Source organism: Brachyhypopomus gauderio, chromosome 13, assembly GCF_052324685.1.
Source record: "Brachyhypopomus gauderio isolate BG-103 chromosome 13, BGAUD_0.2, whole genome shotgun sequence".
In the NCBI taxonomy this organism is placed as follows: domain Eukaryota; kingdom Metazoa; phylum Chordata; class Actinopteri; order Gymnotiformes; family Hypopomidae; genus Brachyhypopomus; species Brachyhypopomus gauderio.
This window is the reverse complement of record NC_135223.1, coordinates 13,403,547-13,426,558: the sequence shown is the minus strand read 5'-3', so window position 1 is coordinate 13,426,558 and position 23,012 is coordinate 13,403,547. Positions and strand designations below refer to the sequence as shown.

General features: G+C 47.6%; 1 long non-coding RNA gene across 1 annotated transcript in view; it reads right to left on the bottom strand.

Moving 5' to 3' along the window:
* Positions 1-1,912: 1,912 nt before the first annotated feature.
* LOC143474335 (uncharacterized) overlaps positions 1,913-23,012 on the bottom strand; it is a 35,640-nt gene continuing 14,540 nt past the window's right edge. Inside the window, exon 3 of the long non-coding RNA XR_013120736.1 lies at positions 1,913-2,016. This is a non-coding gene — a long non-coding RNA (uncharacterized LOC143474335). The remainder of the gene's footprint in view (positions 2,017-23,012) is intronic.

The following is a 23,012-nucleotide window of genomic DNA, read 5'->3' as shown; positions in this document are numbered from 1 at the left end:
GTAGTGGTGGTTTTCTTGTGTAATCTCAGGGGTGTAGTGGTAGTTTTCTCGTGTAATCTCAGGGGTGTGGTGGTAGTTTTCTCATGCACTCTCATGGGTGTAGTGGTGATTTTCTCATGCACTCTCATGGGTGTAGTGGTGATATTCTCATGTACTCTCATGGGTGTAGTGGTGATTTTCTCATGTACTCTCATGGGTGTAGTGGTGGTTTTCTCATGTACTCTCAGGGGTGTAGTGGTAGTTTTCTCATGTAATCTCAGGGATGTAGTGGTAGTTTTCTCATGCACTCTCAGGGGTGTAGTGGTAGTTTTCTCGTGTACTCTCAGGGGTGTAGTGGTAGTTTTCTCATGCACTCTCATGGGTGTAGTGGTGGTTTTCTCATGTACTCTCAGGGGTGTAGTGGTAGTTTTCTCGTGTACTCTCAGGGGTGTAGTGGTAGTTTTCTCGTGTACTCTCATGGGTGTAGTGGTGGTTTTCTTGTGTAATCTCAGGGGTGTAGTGGTAGTTTTCTCGTGTAATCTCAGGGGTGTGGTAGTTTTCTCGTGCACTCTCATGGGTGTAGTGGTGATTTTCTCATGTACTCTCATGGGTGTAGTGGTGGTTTTCTCATGTACTCTCAGGGGTGTAGTGGTAGTTTTCTCATGTACTCTCAGGGGTGTAGTGGTAGTTTTCTCGTGTACTCTCATGGGTGTAGTGGTGGTTTTCTTGTGTAATCTCAGGGGTGTAGTGGTAGTTTTCTCGTGTAATCTCAGGGGTGTGGTGGTAGTTTTCTCATGCACTCTCATGGGTGTAGTGGTGATTTTCTCATGCACTCTCATGGGTGTAGTGGTGATATTCTCATGTACTCTCATGGGTGTAGTGGTGATTTTCTCATGTACTCTCATGGGTGTAGTGGTAGTCTTCTCGTGTACTCAGGGGTTTGTTTGGTTTCATTCTGCCCTTGCACATGAGTCTTCTGCCCTCTTAGGGTTGTTGTTTTGTTTTTTAGTCTTGTGGTCATGCCTCTTGGCAGTCATGGTCTGCCTCTCCCAGCTGTGGATATGGGTCTACGCACCATTGAGTCCTTCATGTTTACAACTCCCACATTATAAATATTCGAAACATTTTCATATCTTTTTTTTCTCATCCTCTGGCACATATAAAGTTGTTTCATTCACACACCCAAAATCATTCAAGCATGCTAATTTCATGAACACACCTCATTTCATTAATAAAATGAACTCTGCATATTGATTAATATTAAACTGCTCAGCCACTGGTGTTTACTGTCTCTAATAAAGACCAGTATGTCCTGTCTTACCAACATCATGTAGGCTGTGGACAAAAAACAAGGAAAAAGAGAGATTAAACAGTCAGTCTTCATGCCGCTGATTATGACGTGTGGTTCCAGCATCTCCTGCACACAGATGCTTGAAGCAACCAGCATGTGTGTGTTGGACAGCAGTACAAGTTGTAACCTGTTATGACATCAGGGCGCAGGACAGATGGTCTGTGTGTTACTGGACATGCTGGTTTTGTGGTTTGTTGAGGCATCACATTTCAGTAGGTTGGCTGAGTTCTTCTTAAATGGCTCAATTAAAAGTAATGCGGTTAACAGTGTTATCCATGTTGTAGGACATTAGTATGTATGGACAAAATAAATTATTCCTGTTTCCATGGGAACTTAAACCAAATTGCTTCTGTTGCTAAAACAGCACGGTCTGAAAATATTTAGAGTTGTATTATTCTGCACCGTTTGTCGTTAAGAGGTTGGGAGAAAGATTTCCTTTTGAATTCTGTCTATATTCCATGTCTATATTTTCCTGGGTTAGAACTAACATGGTTTATTTTCTTCCATGTGTGTGTGTGTGTGTGTGTGTGTGTGTGTGTGTGTGTGTGTGTGTGTGTGTGTGTGTGTGTGTGCGTGCGTGTATTTGGGGGGTGTTCTGTGTTATGGTCAGTACCTCCAGGCAGACTTTGTCCTTCTGCACACTTCTCCACAGGCCCAGAGGAGCTCACAGTGTTGGATACAAAAACCTGTGAGAAACATGGAGAGAACGAATGGGACAGATAGAAAGAGAGGGAGCCAGAGAGAGGGGAAATTATAGAGTGATAGAGAGAGTGATAGATAGACAGACAGAAAGTGATAAAGGCAGAAAGAGAGGAGAAAGAGAAGTAGAGAGGGACAGAGAGAGAGGGAGGAACAGAGAGACAGACAGAGAGAGGGGGAGGAACAGAGAGACAGACAGAGAGAGAGGGTGAGGAACAAAGAGAGAGGGAGAGAGAGCGAGAGGGAGGAACAGAGAGAGAGAGAGAGAGAGAGAGAGAGGAACAGAGAGAGATGGAGGGAGGAATAGAGAGAGAGAGGGAGGAACAAAGAACAATAATGGGTCAATGTTGGCAGCAGCATCACCAGATCTGGTTGATTATTCTGTGTTTCTACAGTGGTACTACAGTTTGGTACAGTGGTACTGCAGCACCCTTAGCTGGCATTGCTCAGGATGTCAGCTGTGTTTGCTGTGATAGCCCCCTACAGATTGCTCACTCTGCACCCAAGTGTAATTTTGTGGTAATCACTCTCTCTTGCTGTCTCTCCCTGGGTGGCAAGCTCAACCACAGCATCGTGAATCTTTCGTTTTGTCGATCCAGGCTCTCTCGCTCTGCCTTTCGTCTCCTCCATGAAGAGTCTGTGGTAACCATAACATTACCAGACATCTGGCAGCTGTCTTCCCCGCTGCTCTGTCTGACCCCACCGTCCACAGACATGGCACACTCTGCCTTCATGAACACATACTCCGCCTTCATTAACACACACTCCGCCTTCATGAACACATACTCCGCCTTCATGAACACACACTCCGCCTTCATCAACACACACTCTGCCTTCATGAACACATACTCCGCCTTCATTAACACACACTCTGCCTTCATGAACACATACTCCGCCTTCATTAACACACACTCTGCCTTCATCAACACACACTCCACCTTCATCAACACACACTCCGCCTTCATGAACACACACTCCACCTTTATCAACACACACTCCACCTTCATCAACACACACTCCGCCTTCATGAACACACACTCCACCTTCATCAACACACACTCCACCTTCATCAACACACACTCCACCTTCATCAACACACACTCCACCTTCATGAACACACACTCCACCTTCATCAACACACACTCCGCCTTTATCAACACACACTCCGCCTTCATGAACACACACTCCACCTTCATCAACACACACTCCACCTTCATGAACACACACTCCACCTTTATCAACACACACTCCGCCTTCATGAACACACACTCCACCTTCATGAACACACACTCCACCTTTATCAACACACACTCCGCCTTCATCAACACACACTCCACCTTCATCAACACACACTCCACCTTCATGAACACACACTCCGCCTTCATGAACACACACTCCACCTTCATGAACACACACTCCACCTTCATGAACACACACTCCGCCTTCATGAACACACACTCCACCTTCATGAACACACACTCCACCTTCATGAACACACACTCCGCCTTCATGAACACACACTCCACCTTCATGAACACACACTCCGCCTTCATCAACACACACTCCGCCTTCATCAACACACACTCCACCTTCATCAACACACACTCCGCCTTCATCAACACACACTCCACCTTCATGAACACACACTCCACCTTCATGAACACACACTCCACCTTCATCAACACACACTCCGCCTTTATCAACACACACTCCGCCTTCATCAACACACACTCCACCTTCATGAACACACACTCCACCTTCATCAACACACACTCCACCTTCATGAACACACACTCCGCCTTCATCAACACACACTCAACCTTCATGAACACACACTCCGCCTTCATCAACACACACTCCACCTTCATGAACACACACTCCGCCTTCATCAACACACACTCCGCCTTCATGAACACACACTCCACCTTTATGAACACACACTCCACCTTTATCAACACACACTCCACCTTCATCAACACACACTCCGCCTTCATGAACACACACTCCACCTTCATGAACACACACTCCACCTTCATGAACACACACTCCGCCTTCATCAACACACACTCCGCCTTCATCAACACACACTCCGCCTTCATGAACACACACTCCACCTTCATCAACACACACTCCGCCTTCATCAACACACACTCCGCCTTCATGAACACACACTCCACCTTCATGAACACACACTCCACCTTCATCAACACACACTCCGCCTTCATGAACACACACTCCACCTTCATCAACACACACTCCGCCTTCATCAACACACACTCCACCTTCATCAACTCACACTCCACCTTCATCAACACACACTCCACCTTTATCAACACACACTCCGCCTTCATCAACACACACTCCACCTTCATGAACACACACTCCGCCTTCATCAACACACACTCCGCCTTTATCAACACACACTCCGCCTTCATGAACACACACTCCACCTTCATGAACACACACTCCACCTTCATCAACTCACACTCCACCTTCATCAACACACACTCCACCTTTATCAACACACACTCCGCCTTCATCAACACACACTCCACCTTCATCAACACACACTCCACCTTCATGAACACACACTCCACCTTTATCAACACACACTCCGCCTTCATCAACACACACTCCACCTTCATCAACACACACTCCACCTTCATGAACACACACTCCGCCTTCATGAACACACACTCCGCCTTCATCAACACACACTCCGCCTTCATCAACACACACTCCACCTTCATGAACACACACTCCACCTTCATCAACACACACTCCACCTTCATGAACACACACTCCACCTTCATGAACACACACTCCACCTTAATCAACACACACTCCGCCTTCATCAACACACACTCCACCTTCATCAACACACACTCCGCCTTCATGAACACACACTCCACCTTTATGAACACACACTCCACCTTCATCAACACACACTCCACCTTCATGAACACACACTCCACCTTTATCAACACACACTCCGCCTTCATGAACACACACTCCACCTTCATCAACACACACTCTACCTTCATGAACACACACTCCACCTTTATCAACACACACTCTGCCTTCATGAACACACACTCCACCTTCTTCAACACACACTCCACCTTCATGAACACACACTCTACCTTTATTAACACACACTCCGCCTTCATCAACACACACTCCACCTTCATCAACACACACTCCACCTTCATGAACACACACTCCGCCTTCATGAACACACACTCCACCTTCATGAACACACACTCCGCCTTCATCAACACACACTCCGCCTTCATCAACACACACTCCGCCTTCATGAACACACACTCCACCTTCATGAACACACACTCCACCTTCATCAACACACACTCCACCTTCATCAACACACACTCCGCCTTCATCAACACACACTCCGCCTTTATCAACACACACTCCGCCTTCATGAACACACACTCCACCTTCATGAACACACACTCCACCTTCATGAACACACACTCCACGTTTATCAACACACACTCCGCCTTCATGAACACACACTCCACCTTCATCAACACACACTCCACCTTCATGAACACACACTCCGCCTTCATGAACACACACTCCACCTTCATGAACACACACTCCGCCTTCATGAACACACACTCCACCTTCATGAACACACACTCCACCTTCATGAACACACACTCCACCTTTATCAACACACACTCCGCCTTCATCAACACACACTCCACCTTCATGAACACACACTCCGCCTTCATCAACACACACTCCGCCTTCATCAACACACACTCCGCCTTCATGAACACACACTCCACCTTCATGAACACACACTCCGCCTTCATCAACACACACTCCACCTTCATCAACACACACTCCACCTTCATGAACACACACTCCACCTTTATCAACACACACTCCGCCTTCATCAACACACACTCCACCTTCATGAACACACACTCCGCCTTCATCAACACACACTCCGCCTTCATCAACACACACTCCGCCTTCATCAACACACACTCCACCTTCATCAACACACACTCCACCTTCATCAACACACACTCCGCCTTCATGAACACACACTCCACCTTCATGAACACACACTCCACCTTCATCAACACACACTCCAACTTCATGAACACACACTCCGCCTTCATCAACACACACTCCGCCTTCATGAACACACACTCCACCTTCATCAACACACACTCCACCTTCATGAACACACACTCCGCCTTCATCAACACACACTCCACCTTCATGAACACACACTCCGCCTTCATCAACACACACTCCACCTTCATAAACACACACTCCGCCTTCATCAACACACACTCCACCTTCATGAACACACACTCCGCCTTCATCAACACACACTCCACCTTCATGAACACACACTTCGCCTTCATCAACACACACTCCGCCTTCATGAACACACACTCCACCTTCATGAACACACACTCCACCTTCATCAACACACACTCCACCTTCATCAACACACACTCCGCCTTCATCAACACACACTCCGCCTTTATCAACACACACTCCGCCTTCATCAACACACACTCCACCTTCATGAACACACACTCCACCTTCATGAACACACACTCCACCTTTATCAACACACACTCCGCCTTCATGAACACACACTCCACCTTCATCAACACACACTCCACCTTCATCAACACACACTCCGCCTTCATGAACACACACTCCACCTTCATGAACACACACTCCACCTTCATCAACACACACTCCAACTTCATGAACACACACTCCGCCTTCATCAACACACACTCCGCCTTCATGAACACACACTCCACCTTCATCAACACACACTCCACCTTCATGAACACACACTCCGCCTTCATCAACACACACTCCACCTTCATGAACACACACTCCGCCTTCATCAACACACACTCCACCTTCATGAACACACACTCCGCCTTCATCAACACACACTCCACCTTCATGAACACACACTCCGCCTTCATCAACACACACTCCACCTTCATGAACACACACTCCGCCTTCATCAACACACACTCCGCCTTCATGAACACACACTCCACCTTCATCAACACACACTCCACCTTCATCAACACACACTCCGCCTTCATCAACACACACTCCGCCTTTATCAACACACACTCCGCCTTTATGAACCCACACTCCACCTTCATGAACACACACTCCACCTTCATGAACACACACTCCACCTTTATCAACACACACTCCGCCTTCATGAACACACACTCCACCTTCATCAACACACACTCCACCTTCATGAACACACACTCCGCCTTCATGAACACACACTCCACCTTCATGAACACACACTCCGCCTTCATGAACACACACTCCACCTTCATGAACACACACTCCGCCTTCATGAACACACACTCCACCTTCATGAACACACACTCCGCCTTCATCAACACACACTCCGCCTTCATCAACACACACTCCACCTTCATCAACATACACTCTACCTTCATCAACACACACGCCACCTTCATGAACACACACTTCGCCTTCATGAACACACACTCCACCTTCATGAACACACACTCCGCCTTCATGAACACACACTCCACCTTCATGAACACACACTCCGCCTTCATGAACACACACTCCACCTTCATGAACACACACTCCGCCTTCATCAACACACACTCCACCTTCATGAACACACACTCCGCCTTCATGAACACACACTCCGCCTTCATCAACACACACTCCACCTTCATCAACGCACACTCCACCTTCATGAACACACACTCCACCTTCATCAACACACACTCCGCCTTCATCAACACACACTCCGCCTTCATGAACACACACTCCACCTTTATCAACACACACTCCACCTTCATCAACACACACTCCGCCTTCATGAACACACACTCCACCTTCATCAACACACACTCCACCTTCATGAACACACACTCCACCTTCATCAACACACACTCCACCTTCATCAACACACACTCCACCTTCATGAACACACACTCCACCTTTATCAACACACACTCCGCCTTCATGAACACACACTCCACCTTCATGAACACACACTCCACCTTCATGAACACACACTCCACCTTTATCAACACACACTCCGCCTTCATCAACACACACTCCACCTTCATCAACACACACTCCACCTTCATGAACACACACTCCGCCTTCATGAACACACACTCCACCTTCATGAACACACACTCCACCTTCATGAACACACACTCCGCCTTCATCAACACACACTCTGCCTTCATGAACACACACTCCACCTTCATGAACACACACTCCACCTTCATGAACACACACTCCGCCTTCATGAACACACACTCCACCTTCATGAACACACACTCCGCCTTCATCAACACACACTCCGCCTTCATCAACACACACTCCACCTTCATCAACACACACTCCGCCTTCATCAACACACACTCCACCTTCATGAACACACACTCCACCTTCATGAACACACACTCCACCTTCATCAACACACACTCCACCTTCATGAACACACACTCCGCCTTCATCAACACACACTCCACCTTCATGAACACACACTCCGCCTTCATCAACACACACTCCACCTTCATGAACACACACTCCGCCTTCATCAACTCACACTCCGCCTTCATGAACACACACTCCACCTTTATGAACACACACTCCACCTTTATCAACACACACTCCACCTTCATCAACACACACTCCGCCTTCATGAACACACACTCCACCTTTATGAACACACACTCCACCTTCATCAACACACACTCCACCTTCATGAACACACACTCCACCTTTATCAACACACACTCCGCCTTCATGAACACACACTCCACCTTCATCAACACACACTCCACCTTCATGAACACACACTCCACCTTTATCAACACACACTCTGCCTTCATGAACACACACTCCACCTTCTTCAACACACACTCCACCTTCATGAACACACACTCCACCTTTATTAACACACACTCCGCCTTCATCAACACACACTCCACCTTCATCAACACACACTCCGCCTTCATGAACACACACTCCACCTTCATGAACACACACTCCACCTTCATCAACACACACTCCGCCTTCATCAACACACACTCCGCCTTCATGAACACACACTCCACCTTCATGAACACACACTCCTCCTTTATCAACACACACTCCGCCTTCATCAACACACACTCCGCCTTCATGAACACACACTCCACCTTCATGAACACACACTCCACCTTCATGAACACACACTCCACCTTCATCAACACACACTCCGCCTTCATCAACACACACTCCGCCTTTATCAACACACACTCCGCCTTCATGAACACACACTCCACCTTCATGAACACACACTCCACCTTCATGAACACACACTCCACCTTCATCAAAACACACTCCACCTTCATGAACACACACTCCACCTTCATGAACACACACTCCACCTTCATGAACACACACTCCACCTTCATGAACACACACTCCGCCTTTATGAACACACACTCCGCCTTCATCAACACACACTCCACCTTCATCAACATACACTCCGCCTTCATCAACACACACGCCACCTTCATGAACACACACTTCGCCTTCATCAACACACACTCCACCTTCATGAACACACACTCCGCCTTCATGAACACACACTCCACCTTCATCAACACACACTCCGCCTTCATGAACACACACTCCACCTTCATGAACACACACTCCGCCTTCATCAACACACACTCCACCTTCATGAACACACACTCCGCCTTCATGAACACACACTCCACCTTCATCAACACACACTCCGCCTTCATGAACACACACTCCACCTTCATGAACACACACTCCGCCTTCATCAACACACACTCCACCTTCATCAACTCACACTCCACCTTCATGAACACACACTCCACCTTTATCAACACACACTCCGCCTTCATCAACACACACTCCACCTTCATGAACACACACTCCGCCTTCATCAACACACACTCCGCCTTCATCAACACACACTCCACCTTCATGAACACACACTCCACCTTCATCAACACACACTCCGCCTTCATCAACACACACTCCGCCTTCATCAACACACACTCCACCTTCATGAACACACACTCCACCTTCATCAACACACACTCCACCTTCATCAACACAAACTCCACCTTCATCAACACACACTCCGCCTTCATCAACACACACTCCGCCTTTATCAACACACACTCCGCCTTCATGAACACACACTCCACCTTCATGAACACACACTCCACCTTCATGAACACACACTCCACCTTCATCAACACACACTCCGCCTTCATCAACACACACTCCGCCTTTATCAACACACACTCCGCCTTCATGAACACACACTCCACCTTCATGAACACACACTCCACCTTCATGAACACACACTCCACCTTTATCAACACACACTCCGCCTTCATGAACACACACTCCACCTTCATCAACACACACTCCACCTTCATGAACACACACTCCGCCTTCATGAACACACACTCCACCTTCATGAACACACACTCCGCCTTCATGAACACACACTCCACCTTCATGAACACACACTCCACCTTTATTAACACACACTCCGCCTTCATCAACACACACTCCACCTTCATCAACACACACTCCGCCTTCATGAACACACACTCCACCTTCATGAACACACACTCCACCTTCATGAACACACACTCCACCTTCATGAACACACACTCCGCCTTCATCAACACACACTCCGCCTTCATCAACACACACTCCACCTTCATCAACATACACTCCGCCTTCATCAACACACACGCCACCTTCATGAACACACACTTTGCCTTCATCAACACACACTCCACCTTCATGAACACACACTCCACCTTTATTAACACACACTCCGCCTTCATCAACACACACTCCACCTTCATCAACACACACTCCGCCTTCATGAACACACACTCCACCTTCATGAACACACACTCCACCTTCATCAACACACACTCCGCCTTCATCAACACACACTCCGCCTTCATGAACACACACTCCACCTTCATGAACACACACTCCTCCTTTATCAACACACACTCCGCCTTCATCAACACACACTCCGCCTTCATGAACACACACTCCACCTTCATGAACACACACTCCACCTTCATGAACACACACTCCACCTTCATCAACACACACTCCGCCTTCATCAACACACACTCCGCCTTTATCAACACACACTCCGCCTTCATGAACACACACTCCACCTTCATGAACACACACTCCACCTTCATGAACACACACTCCACCTTCATCAAAACACACTCCACCTTCATGAACACACACTCCACCTTCATGAACACACACTCCACCTTCATGAACACACACTCCGCCTTCATGAACACACACTCCACCTTCATGAACACACACTCCACCTTCATGAACACACACTCCGCCTTTATGAACACACACTCCGCCTTCATCAACACACACTCCACCTTCATCAACATACACTCCGCCTTCATCAACACACACGCCACCTTCATGAACACCCACTTCGCCTTCATCAACACACACTCCACCTTCATGAACACACACTCCGCCTTCATGAACACACACTCCACCTTCATCAACACACACTCCGCCTTCATGAACACACACTCCACCTTCATGAACACACACTCCGCCTTCATCAACACACACTCCACCTTCATGAACACACACTCCGCCTTCATGAACACACACTCCACCTTCATCAACACACACTCCGCCTTCATGAACACACACTCCACCTTCATGAACACACACTCCGCCTTCATCAACACACACTCCACCTTCATCAACTCACACTCCACCTTCATGAACACACACTCCACCTTTATCAACACACACTCCGCCTTCATCAACACACCCTCCACCTTCATGAACACACACTCTGCCTTCATCAACACACACTCCGCCTTCATCAACACACACTCCACCTTCATGAACACACACTCCACCTTCATCAACACACACTCCGCCTTCATCAACACACACTCCGCCTTCATCAACACACACTCCACCTTCATGAACACACACTCCACCTTCATCAACACACACTCCACCTTCATCAACACACACTCCACCTTCATCAACACACACTCCGCCTTCATCAACACACACTCCGCCTTTATCAACACACACTCCGCCTTCATGAACACACACTCCACCTTCATGAACACACACTCCACCTTCATGAACACACACTCCACCTTCATCAACACACACTCCGCCTTCATCAACACACACTCCGCCTTTATCAACACACACTCCGCCTTCATGAACACACACTCCACCTTCATGAACACACACTCCACCTTCATGAACACACACTCCACCTTTATCAACACACACTCCGCCTTCATGAACACACACTCCACCTTCATCAACACACACTCCACCTTCATGAACACACACTCCGCCTTCATGAACACACACTCCACCTTCATGAACACACACTCCGCCTTCATGAACACACACTCCACCTTCATGAACACACACTCCACCTTTATTAACACACACTCCGCCTTCATCAACACACACTCCACCTTCATCAACACACACTCCGCCTTCATGAACACACACTCCACCTTCATGAACACACACTCCACCTTCATGAACACACACTCCACCTTCATGAACACACACTCCGCCTTCATCAACACACACTCCGCCTTCATCAACACACACTCCACCTTCATCAACATACACTCCGCCTTCATCAACACACACGCCACCTTCATGAACACACACTTCGCCTTCATCAACACACACTCCACCTTCATGAACACACACTCCGCCTTCATGAACACACACTCCACCTTCATCAACACACACTCCGCCTTCATCAACACACACTCCACCTTCATGAACACACACTCCGCCTTCATGAACACACACTCCACCTTCATCAACACACACTCCACCTTCATCAACACACACTCCACCTTCATGAACACACACTCCGCCTTCATCAACACACACTCCACCTTCATCAACACACACTCCACCTTCATGAACACACACTCCACCTTTATCAACACACACTCCGCCTTCATCAACACACACTCCACCTTCATGAACACACACTCCGCCTTCATCAACACACACTCCGCCTTCATCAACACACACTCCACCTTCATGAACACACACTCCACCTTCATGAACACACACTCCGCCTTCATGAACACACACTCCACCTTCATGAACACACACTCCGCCTTCATCAACACACACTCCGCCTTCATCAACACACACTCCACCTTCATCAACATACACTCCGCCTTCATCAACACACACGCCACCTTCATGAACACACACTTCGCCTTCATCAACACACACTCCACCTTCATGAACACACACTCCGCCTTCATGAACACACACTCCACCTTCATGAACACACACTCCGCCTTCATCAACACACACTCCACCTTCATGAACACACACTCCGCCTTCATGAACACACACTCCACCTTCATCAACACACACTCCACCTTCATCAACACACACTCCGCCTTCATGAACACACACTCCGCCTTCATCAACACACACTCCACCTTCATCAACACACACTCCACCTTCATGAACACACACTCCACCTTTATCAACACACACTCCGCCTTCATCAACACACACTCCACCTTCATGAACACACACTCCGCCTTCATCAACACACACTCCGCCTTCATCAACACACACTCCGCCTTCATGAACACACACTCCACCTTCATGAACACACACTCCGCCTTCATCAACACACACTCCACCTTCATCAACACACACTCCACCTTCATGAACACACACTCCACCTTTATCAACACACACTCCACCTTCATGAACACACACTCCGCCTTCATCAACACACACTCCGCCTTCATCAACACACACTCCACCTTCATCAACACACACTCCACCTTCATCAACACACACTCCGCCTTCATCAACACACACTCCACCTTCATCAACACACACTCCACCTTCATGAACACACACTCCGCCTTCATGAACACACACTCCACCTTCATGAACACACACTCCACCTTCATCAACACACACTCCACCTTCATGAACACACACTCCGCCTTCATCAACACACACTCCGCCTTCATCAACACACACTCCACCTTCATGAACACACACTCCGCCTTTATCAACACACACTCCGCCTTCATCAACACACACTCCACCTTCATCAACACACACTCCAACTTCATGAACACACACTCCACCTTCATGAACACACACTCCGCCTTCATGAACACACACTCCACCTTCATGAACACACACTCCGCCTTCATGAACACACACTCCACCTTCATGAACACACACTCCGCCTTCATCAACACACACTCCACCTTCATCAACACACACTCCGCCTTCATCAACACACACTCCACCTTCATCAACACACACTCCACCTTCATGAACACACACTCCGCCTTCATCAACACACACTCCGCCTTCATGAACACACACTCCGCCTTCATGAACACATACTCCACCTTTATCAACACACACTCCACCTTTATCAACACATACTCCGCCTTCATCAACACATACTCCGCCTTCATCAACACACACTCCGCCTTCATCAACACACACTCCGCCTTCATCAACACACATTCCGCCTTCATGAACACATACTCCGCCTTCATTAACACACACTCCGCCTTCATGAACACACACTCCACCTTCATCAACACACACTCCACCTTCATCAACACACACTCCACCTTCATCAACACACACTCCACCTTCATCAACACACACTCCGCCTTCATGAACACACACTCCACCTTCATGAACACACACTCCACCTTCATGAACACACACTCCGCCTTCATGAACACACACTCCACCTGTATCAACACCCAGGAAGGTTAAGTGTTAAGTGTTAAGTGTTAAGCACAGAAACATGGTGTCCTTGGATGCTCAACCACCATCGCTCTGTTTGCGGATGCACAGGACGCACGATGGAGGCTTCTGATCCTCCTTCTGGCTTTATTCTCCTCCTGTGAGTGTAGCAGCACGCAGCTCCACGCTGGGAGAGGCAGCTGTGACAGGCGTCCTCACTCAGGATTTTGGTGGGCTAAGGACGGACCCCCGCCTCCCTGCTCCACCAAACGGCTCTCCTCCTGAGGAGCTGCGGTCGGCCATGCGTGCAGTCGAAAGGGGTGAGATGAGATTGTAAGATGAGACTGTGTGTGTTGGGGTGGCGGTGGGGGTTGGGGAGGGGGGGGGGGCGGTGCTGGGTTTTGTCTTAGTTTGGTACCTGAGCATTGGTGGAGATAGCCTGGGAGAAAAGCATTGATTCACGAGGTCATTCAGACACCATTGAATATTAGGAATACTGTGAATGAGTGCCTGGATGAATAACTGGAGCACACCCATGTGAATGTGTGTGTGTGTGTGTGTGTGTGTGTGTGTGTGTTTTATCATGTGCTAAATGTATTTTTAAATCCTCACTTCCAGAAAGACGAAACGTGTGAGTCAGTTCAGTGAAAAGTGTAAGGTTTTCATAGATTGCTTCTGTGACACGTGTGCATTAGCCATCTCTAAAGCACATCTTCCTCCCCCACACCTAGCTGTAATCTACTCAGAGCACACAAAGACTGCGCTCACAGGCAGTCAGACAGCTCTCGCAGAGATACAGTGGACCTCAGGAGACCCCAGCAGACCTCAGCAGACCTTAGCAGACCCCAGGAGACCTCAGCAGACCCCAGGAGACCTCAGGAAACAAGATCAGGTGTTTCTGTGAGCTTCCGGTTAGCCATGTTACAGGGAGTGAATATGAGGTCAATTTATGGTCTCACTCTGTAACACACACAGAAGGGGTGTTTTCTCACCAATGACCTGAGAGTCTGCAAGTGCTTCCATTGGTGCTGACATAGCATAGCCCTCCGTGTTCCTCCGTGTTCCTCCGTGTTCCTCCGTGTTCCTCCGTGTTCCCCTGTGTTCCTTCGTGTTCGTCCGTGTTCCTCCGTGTTCCTCCGCAGCTGGGTAGTTAGCAGAATGCTTCCCTGCCTCCTGCTGTTGACTTCAGCAGGGTTCATCTGCCTCTCCGGAGAATCTGCCACGGCTTGACTCACGGACAGAAAGCCAGCAGTGTACATGAGTCACTCTGTACTGATCCCGCAGGAGGGCGGTACAAATGGGGCGGAGCTTAATTACCATCTCTACAAATGAACAAGCTGGTCATCCAGCACTCATGATGACCGGGGAGTAATTGACCGTAATGGAACAGTGCTTTTCCCATGTTCATCTGGGAGCTCATTTTTCAAAGGCCTTGTGCTCCCTTTAGGAGTTGACGGAAGATGCATGACAATGTGTTTGTACGTTAAGTAAGATATGTTATTTGTACATGTAAAGACACAGACCGCCATTAACACATTCTGTATCCAGGGCTGCAATTCCAGAAGAAAAATCTTGTCAAACAAAGACAAAAACGGAAATGATAGGAAAAGGAATAAAGCGAGTTTAGGAATAGAGCTATAAAATGCTGGAGATGTTAATGGCCAAACCCATTATATGTAGCATGCAGAGAGAAGCGAAGCAAACAAGGTTATTTACTTCGCCATGTGGAACCAAAACATGTGTTTCATGCCTGGCTCCGCCCTCACCTGTCATGTTTTTGTTTTGTATCCCATGTGCTTGTCTTATTGGTTCAGTTTGCCACACCTTTTCGGTTATCTCCGCCCTTGCTAAGGTGACCATAGACAGTCCTAGTATCCAAGATCTCAAATTTGCTCCTAATAAACCTTGCTCGTCTCAGTATGTGTGTCCACCTGTTAGTTCTACATCATTTCAGTGTGGTCAAATCACATGTGTAACGCATTATGTAGTTTACCCCAGAGAAACCACCACCTCCTTCACACACCACAGTCCGTCAAAAACAAACAAATAAGTGTCGTCCGGACTGCGATCAAAGTTTCGGAACCCCTGATCTATACTGCTGAAAACCTACATGTCTCAGTTTCTCCAAGGATGATGCTAATCAAAATATGCCTTGTGCTACATCCCGATACGCTCAAACTCTTTAACTGTTGTCAGGTGACTGTCACAAAAGCGTTGTAATGAAGGAGAAGGGGCTGTCATGGTCTGGTGTTTAGGGAAATGGTCTTGGAGACCGGAGGGTTATGGGTTTGATTCCCAGGCCCTAGGCCATGACTGAAGTGCCCTTGAGCAAGACACTTATCCCAAACTGCTCATGTGTCCCTGGCCTAGGGTCCTACAGCCCCCTAGTGATCACTAGTGTGCACTTTGTAAGTGGCTCTGGATAAGAGTGCCGTAAATGCTGTAAAAGGCAGAGCAGTTTGAGAGAAAGGAAAAAGCTAGACAGGAGTTGGCATCTAACCATCTCTGCACAGTTCTGCAGCTGTGCTGTCTGATTTAATGGCAAGGCCAATTCATCTTCTGGTCCCCATCAGCTTCTTCCTGTCTTATGATGAGAAGCAGGATCCTTTAATCCCTTTAAGCAGCAACAATGCACCTCTTACTACTGTTTTACTGGGTCTAGGTTTCATCTGAGCATTCAGAGTAGCAGGAATCTGTTTGCGTACATCCGCCCGGCGCTCTGTCCCCCATCAAAGGCACCATCAGACATGCCTAACGTGGGGAGGAGGCTGCTGTGATCTGCTGGACGTCCGACACTCCCTCAAGGAGTGGGTCAGACAGAGATCTCAAGTTCTGTCTCTTTAAAACAGCATCCCTTTCAGTGTCTTAAACTAGCCCTTCAATGGTTGCCATAGAAATTGTTGTGATAGTAATCTTTTCATAATCTGCCATGAAAATGTCTAGTTTCCTTTCCTTTCAACAGTTTAATAAGGGTTCTCTTTGTGCAGGATGTATAAGAGCAGGCCTCAGATTGAATATTGTTTGTTTGGTTAACCCCTGTCAGTTTTCATCAGGGCTCCTGAGTTTACCTACTGTATGTGGGTTGTGTGCATGTGTGTGGTCCCGAGTGTATGTTGTGTGCATGTGTGTGTTGGTGTGTGTAGAGAAAGTGAGAGATAGTATCTGATGATGTTTATGCACATTTGTAGGTGAGACACAGCCTGTACATGTGTGTGCACATGTGTGATTTTTTTTTGTGCTACTGAATTTGCACATATGTAGTTATTTTTGTGCATTTTGTATATGTGTGTCTGTGTACATGCATGCATGTGTCCGTGGGTGGGTGCATGAATACGTATGTGTGTGTAAGGATGTATATACTTGGGTTTATGTTCACCGCAGAGAAGATCATAGGAGAAACCTGTGGATAAGGCTGAGGTGTCTGTGACAGATTGCACACAGGGTCCATCTCCTGTACCACCACTTCATGGGGGTGTGATCTCACATGCAGACTCAGGGTAGTGGGAGGGAGACAGAGGCCTGACACAGTCCACCCACTCCCTAGACGAGGCCCACCTTCATTATCTCTGCAGGCATCTCTGCATCTAGGCTCTGTGACTGTAGCGTGGGTTAACACACTCATTACCCTGAATGCATGATTACCTGAATGACATTCTTGGGGTGATTCTGCGGCACTACTGACATTTCTTGTCATCAGATTTTGAATGGCACGATGAGATGCAAATCCCACCAAACCTGTGTGTTGCCTTCTGCATCCATCCGCTCTTGAAAAAATAGTTCCCGTATTACATCTGAGTGTGATTGGTCGTCACCTAATGCCAGTCAATGGTGATTATCCAATCAGTACTAGGCCAAGTGATCTCGCCTGAAATAAATGTAAAGAAAACTTTTTAAGGTACTTGGAGACGTTAAAAGTTTTCCTGCTTAAAGTCGTGACAATGGGGCTATAGTATGCAACTCAATTGACACCTGGATTCTATCTGTGGGTTGTGCCAAATTACATACTTGGGCTACCAGCCTTTCCTTCTGGATCACTGGTCCAGACGCCCACTTCCAGAAACATGGCAGACAGTCTTGTCTTCCCTGTTTCTGGGCCTATTAAAGTGTGCTGGCATTGTGCAACCTCTTTAAAGGTTTATATAATGCATGTAAGAAAGTAAGCCAAATGCTTCCAAAACGGTGGAGCACACAACTGATCCTTCTATTTCACATACACATGCATCCATCATCTATCATCTATCATCCATCACTCATCACCCATCACCCATCACCCATCACCCACCCATCAACCATCACCCATCACCCATCACCCATCTCCCACCCATCATCTATCACCCATCACCCATCACCCACCCATCATCTATCACCCATCACCCAACTCCCACCCATCATCTATCACCCATCACCCACCCATCATCTATCACCCATCACACATCACCCATCACACATCCATCATCTATCACCCATCACCCATCAACCATCACACATCACCCATCACCCATCACCCATCACCCACCCATCAACCATCACACATCACCCATCACACATCACCCATCACCCATCACCCACCCATCAACCATCACCCATCACACATCACCCATCACCCATCACCCATCACCCATCAACCATCACACATCACCCATCACCCATCACCCATCACCCATCACCCATCACCCATCACCCATCACCCATCACCCATCACCCATCACCCATCACCCATCACACATCACCCATCACCCATCACACATCACCCATCACCCATCACACATCACCCATCATCCATCACCCATCATCCATCACCCATCACCCATCACCCATCATCCATCACCCATCACCCATTACCCATCAACCATCACACATCACCCATCATCCATCACCCATCACACATCATCCATCACACATCACCCATCATCCATCACCCATCAACCATCACACATCACCCATCATCCATCACCCATCAACCATCACCCATCACCCATCATCCATTACCCATCACCCATCACCCATCAACCATCAACCATCACCCATCATCCATCACCCATCACCCATCACCCATCATCCATCATCCATCCCACTCAACAGTCTTCCATGAATATTTTACATCTTGCTTTGCTGTTTATTTCAGGGCATCGTCTATGAATTCAGAAAATATTATTTTTCGTAAGTGCAGAGAAAACAATATTGCCCATAAAATTGGCCTTCTGCTCAGGAGCACGTGGCAGGGAAAATTCAACAGCATGGGAGTGTAAAGCTGTCAGCAGTGCAGTAGCAGGTCATTATTACAACACTTCCTGTTCACATGTGCCTGAATATAGACCTCCTCTTAGCCTCCTCCTCCTGCTCAGTGTGAAGAAAGACAGGAGGGAGAAATAGCATCGCCTTTCCTGGAGAAATACCATGGCATTTCCATGAGCTGCCAGCCCTTTCCAGACGCGTGTTGCACAAACATACTGTTGGTGACATTTACTGATATATGTAATGCAGTGAGTCAGCATTGGTGATCAGTCGTGACAGATCAGTGATCAGTCACTCTCAGATAAACACACTGTCATTGGCAGCTTGACAAAAGATAAAGGAAGCCATTGCATGAATGAATAGGTCACTATACAAACCAGCTAGAAATCACCAACATGTTCTGCAAGAGAGCTCCAAACACTCCTGTTCAGACACAAGGCAACACAGGCCTTTGTCCCTCTGTACAAAACTATCAGTAAGAGTACTAATAGCACAAAGACCTTTGCCTAATGTTATATTTTACCAATGTTCTTATCAAACGTAATCAATATTCCTAAACAGGGCATGTCTGCTCTCTATTTCTGTGATATTTCGACATACCACATAAAATGAAGAGAGAGATTGGTAATATCATTTTTCTGTACATACCCTGCTGAGTCTCTCTGTGAGATAAGATTGACTCTTGATCTTATGCATTGTGGTGTCTCACGCTGTTGATTCTGAAAGCTGCATCGATTTACTCATACCTTGGTCTGTCATTTCACACTGCAAGAGATGACAGAACAAGGTATGATATCGTACACTCGTTCAGGATACCGCAAGGATGTTCGATCACAGCTAGGTCTCACCAGGCCGTGAGGATGTTGGGTTATGGCTGTGAGGATGTTGGGTCATGGCTGGGTCTCACTGGGCCGTGAAGATGTTGGGTCATGGCTGGGTCTCACTAGGCCGTGAGGATTTTGGGTCATGGCTGGGTCTCATGAGGTTGTGAGGATGTTGGGTCATGGCTGGGTCTCACTGGACCGTGAGCATGTTGGGTCATGCCTGTAAGGATGTTGGGTCATGGCTGTGAGGATGTTGGTTCATGGCTGGATCTCATGAGGTTGTGAGGATGTTGGGTCATGGCTGGGTCTCACTGGACCGTGAGCATGTTGGGTCATGCCTGTGAGGATGTTGGGTCATGGCTTGGTCTCACAAGGCTGTGAGGATGTTGGGTCATGGCTGTGAGCATGTTGGGTCATGGCTGGGTCTCACAAGGCTGTGAGGATGTTGGGTCATGGCTGGGTCTCACGAGGCCGTGAGGATGTTGGGTCATGGCTGGGTCTCACTGGGCCGTGAGGATGTTGGGTCATGGCTTGGTCTCACAAGGCTGTGAGGATGTTGGGTCATGGCTGGGAGGATGTTGGGTCATGGCTGGGTCTCACTGGGCCGTGAGGATGTTGGGTCATGGCTGTAAGGATGTTGGGTCATGGCTGGGTCTCACTGGGCCGTGAGGATGTTGGGTCATGGCTGGGTCTCACAAGGCTGTGAGGATGTTGGGTTATGGCTGAGTCTCACCAAGGTCTCACCAGGCCTTCAGGGTTTTGCTGCTGAGTAAGTCAGTTTTGCTCTGTGTCTTCAATCCATCTCATTGTGCCTCCTCTATTTGCATCTGCGTAAGCTGCTCTACAAATGATTATGAATTTTTCCTCAAATAATGACTTTCTCCTACGATCATTCGGGCTGACTAGTCTCTGTAATTGTGGTTTAAATCTACCAGCCCTCACACGCTTGGCTTTGGTGAAATGCCTTTATGAATGGCAGGATCTGTCATCATAGCTCAACACTGGGAGATTTTGAATATAAGCTGTGTCATATACTGAATTAGGCTTGATAAAGAAGATGAATGTGATAGACAGTTTTGGCTTTGCAGGAGGGTTTGTTTGTTTTCATGTCAGTTCTTAATTTGTTTCCCTTGAACTAGGTACTATGATCAAAGAGGGAAATCCCATCATTAGAATCCAGGTTTGAATCCCAGCTTTGCCATATGCTGTCAATGGCAGAGGCAGACTGACATAGTAGTCACCAGCCATTCTTGCATAAGAGGATACCAGGCCTGTAAAGGAGATGGCAGGTCATGAACATAAACCTACCAGTTTACTAGACAAACCTGCTCTATAGCCGCACATACAGGAATCACTCCTGTACATGGTTAGGTCTATGTACTCAGAATGTAGTGGACTAATGGTGACTTGTCTTTCTTCTGCATGGTTGAGATGAGTCACTAGTGGCCTTTATCATTACTGAGCTGTTTATAAGAAGAAGTTTTATTTAAGCATCGCAAATAAAAAACATACACACAGATGTATGTCTCATACTCATGGGATATTTTGTATGTTTTGCTGCACTCATAAGTGTCTGCATAAAATGTATTTTCAAGTGCATAAAAGCATCCACATAAGACTGACCTCTTGGTCAATACTAGGCCACTTAAGGAATCAGCCAATCAGTATAGCCAGAACTCCAGTCCATATACCTACTCATGAAATCAGCCAATGATACGGCCAGAACTGAAGCCCTTACACCTCCTTGTGAAACCATCCAATTAAAATGGCCAGCACTCCAGCCCTTACACAACTACTCTACAGTACTTTGACTTCAGGATGCAACAATTTTCCAGCAATTTTCAGTTGTGATTGGAAGGTTGGCTGTAAAATGTGTGGTAGCCTATTAGACACTTACAGAGTAGTGAGTAAATTATAATTGTATTATTCAGTGTGTGCTGTAGTGTAAAGAAGAGACCTAAAGCACCAGGAATTGGCTGCTAAACTGTGAAAACAGTGGAGTGGTTGTGCTGGTATTTGTA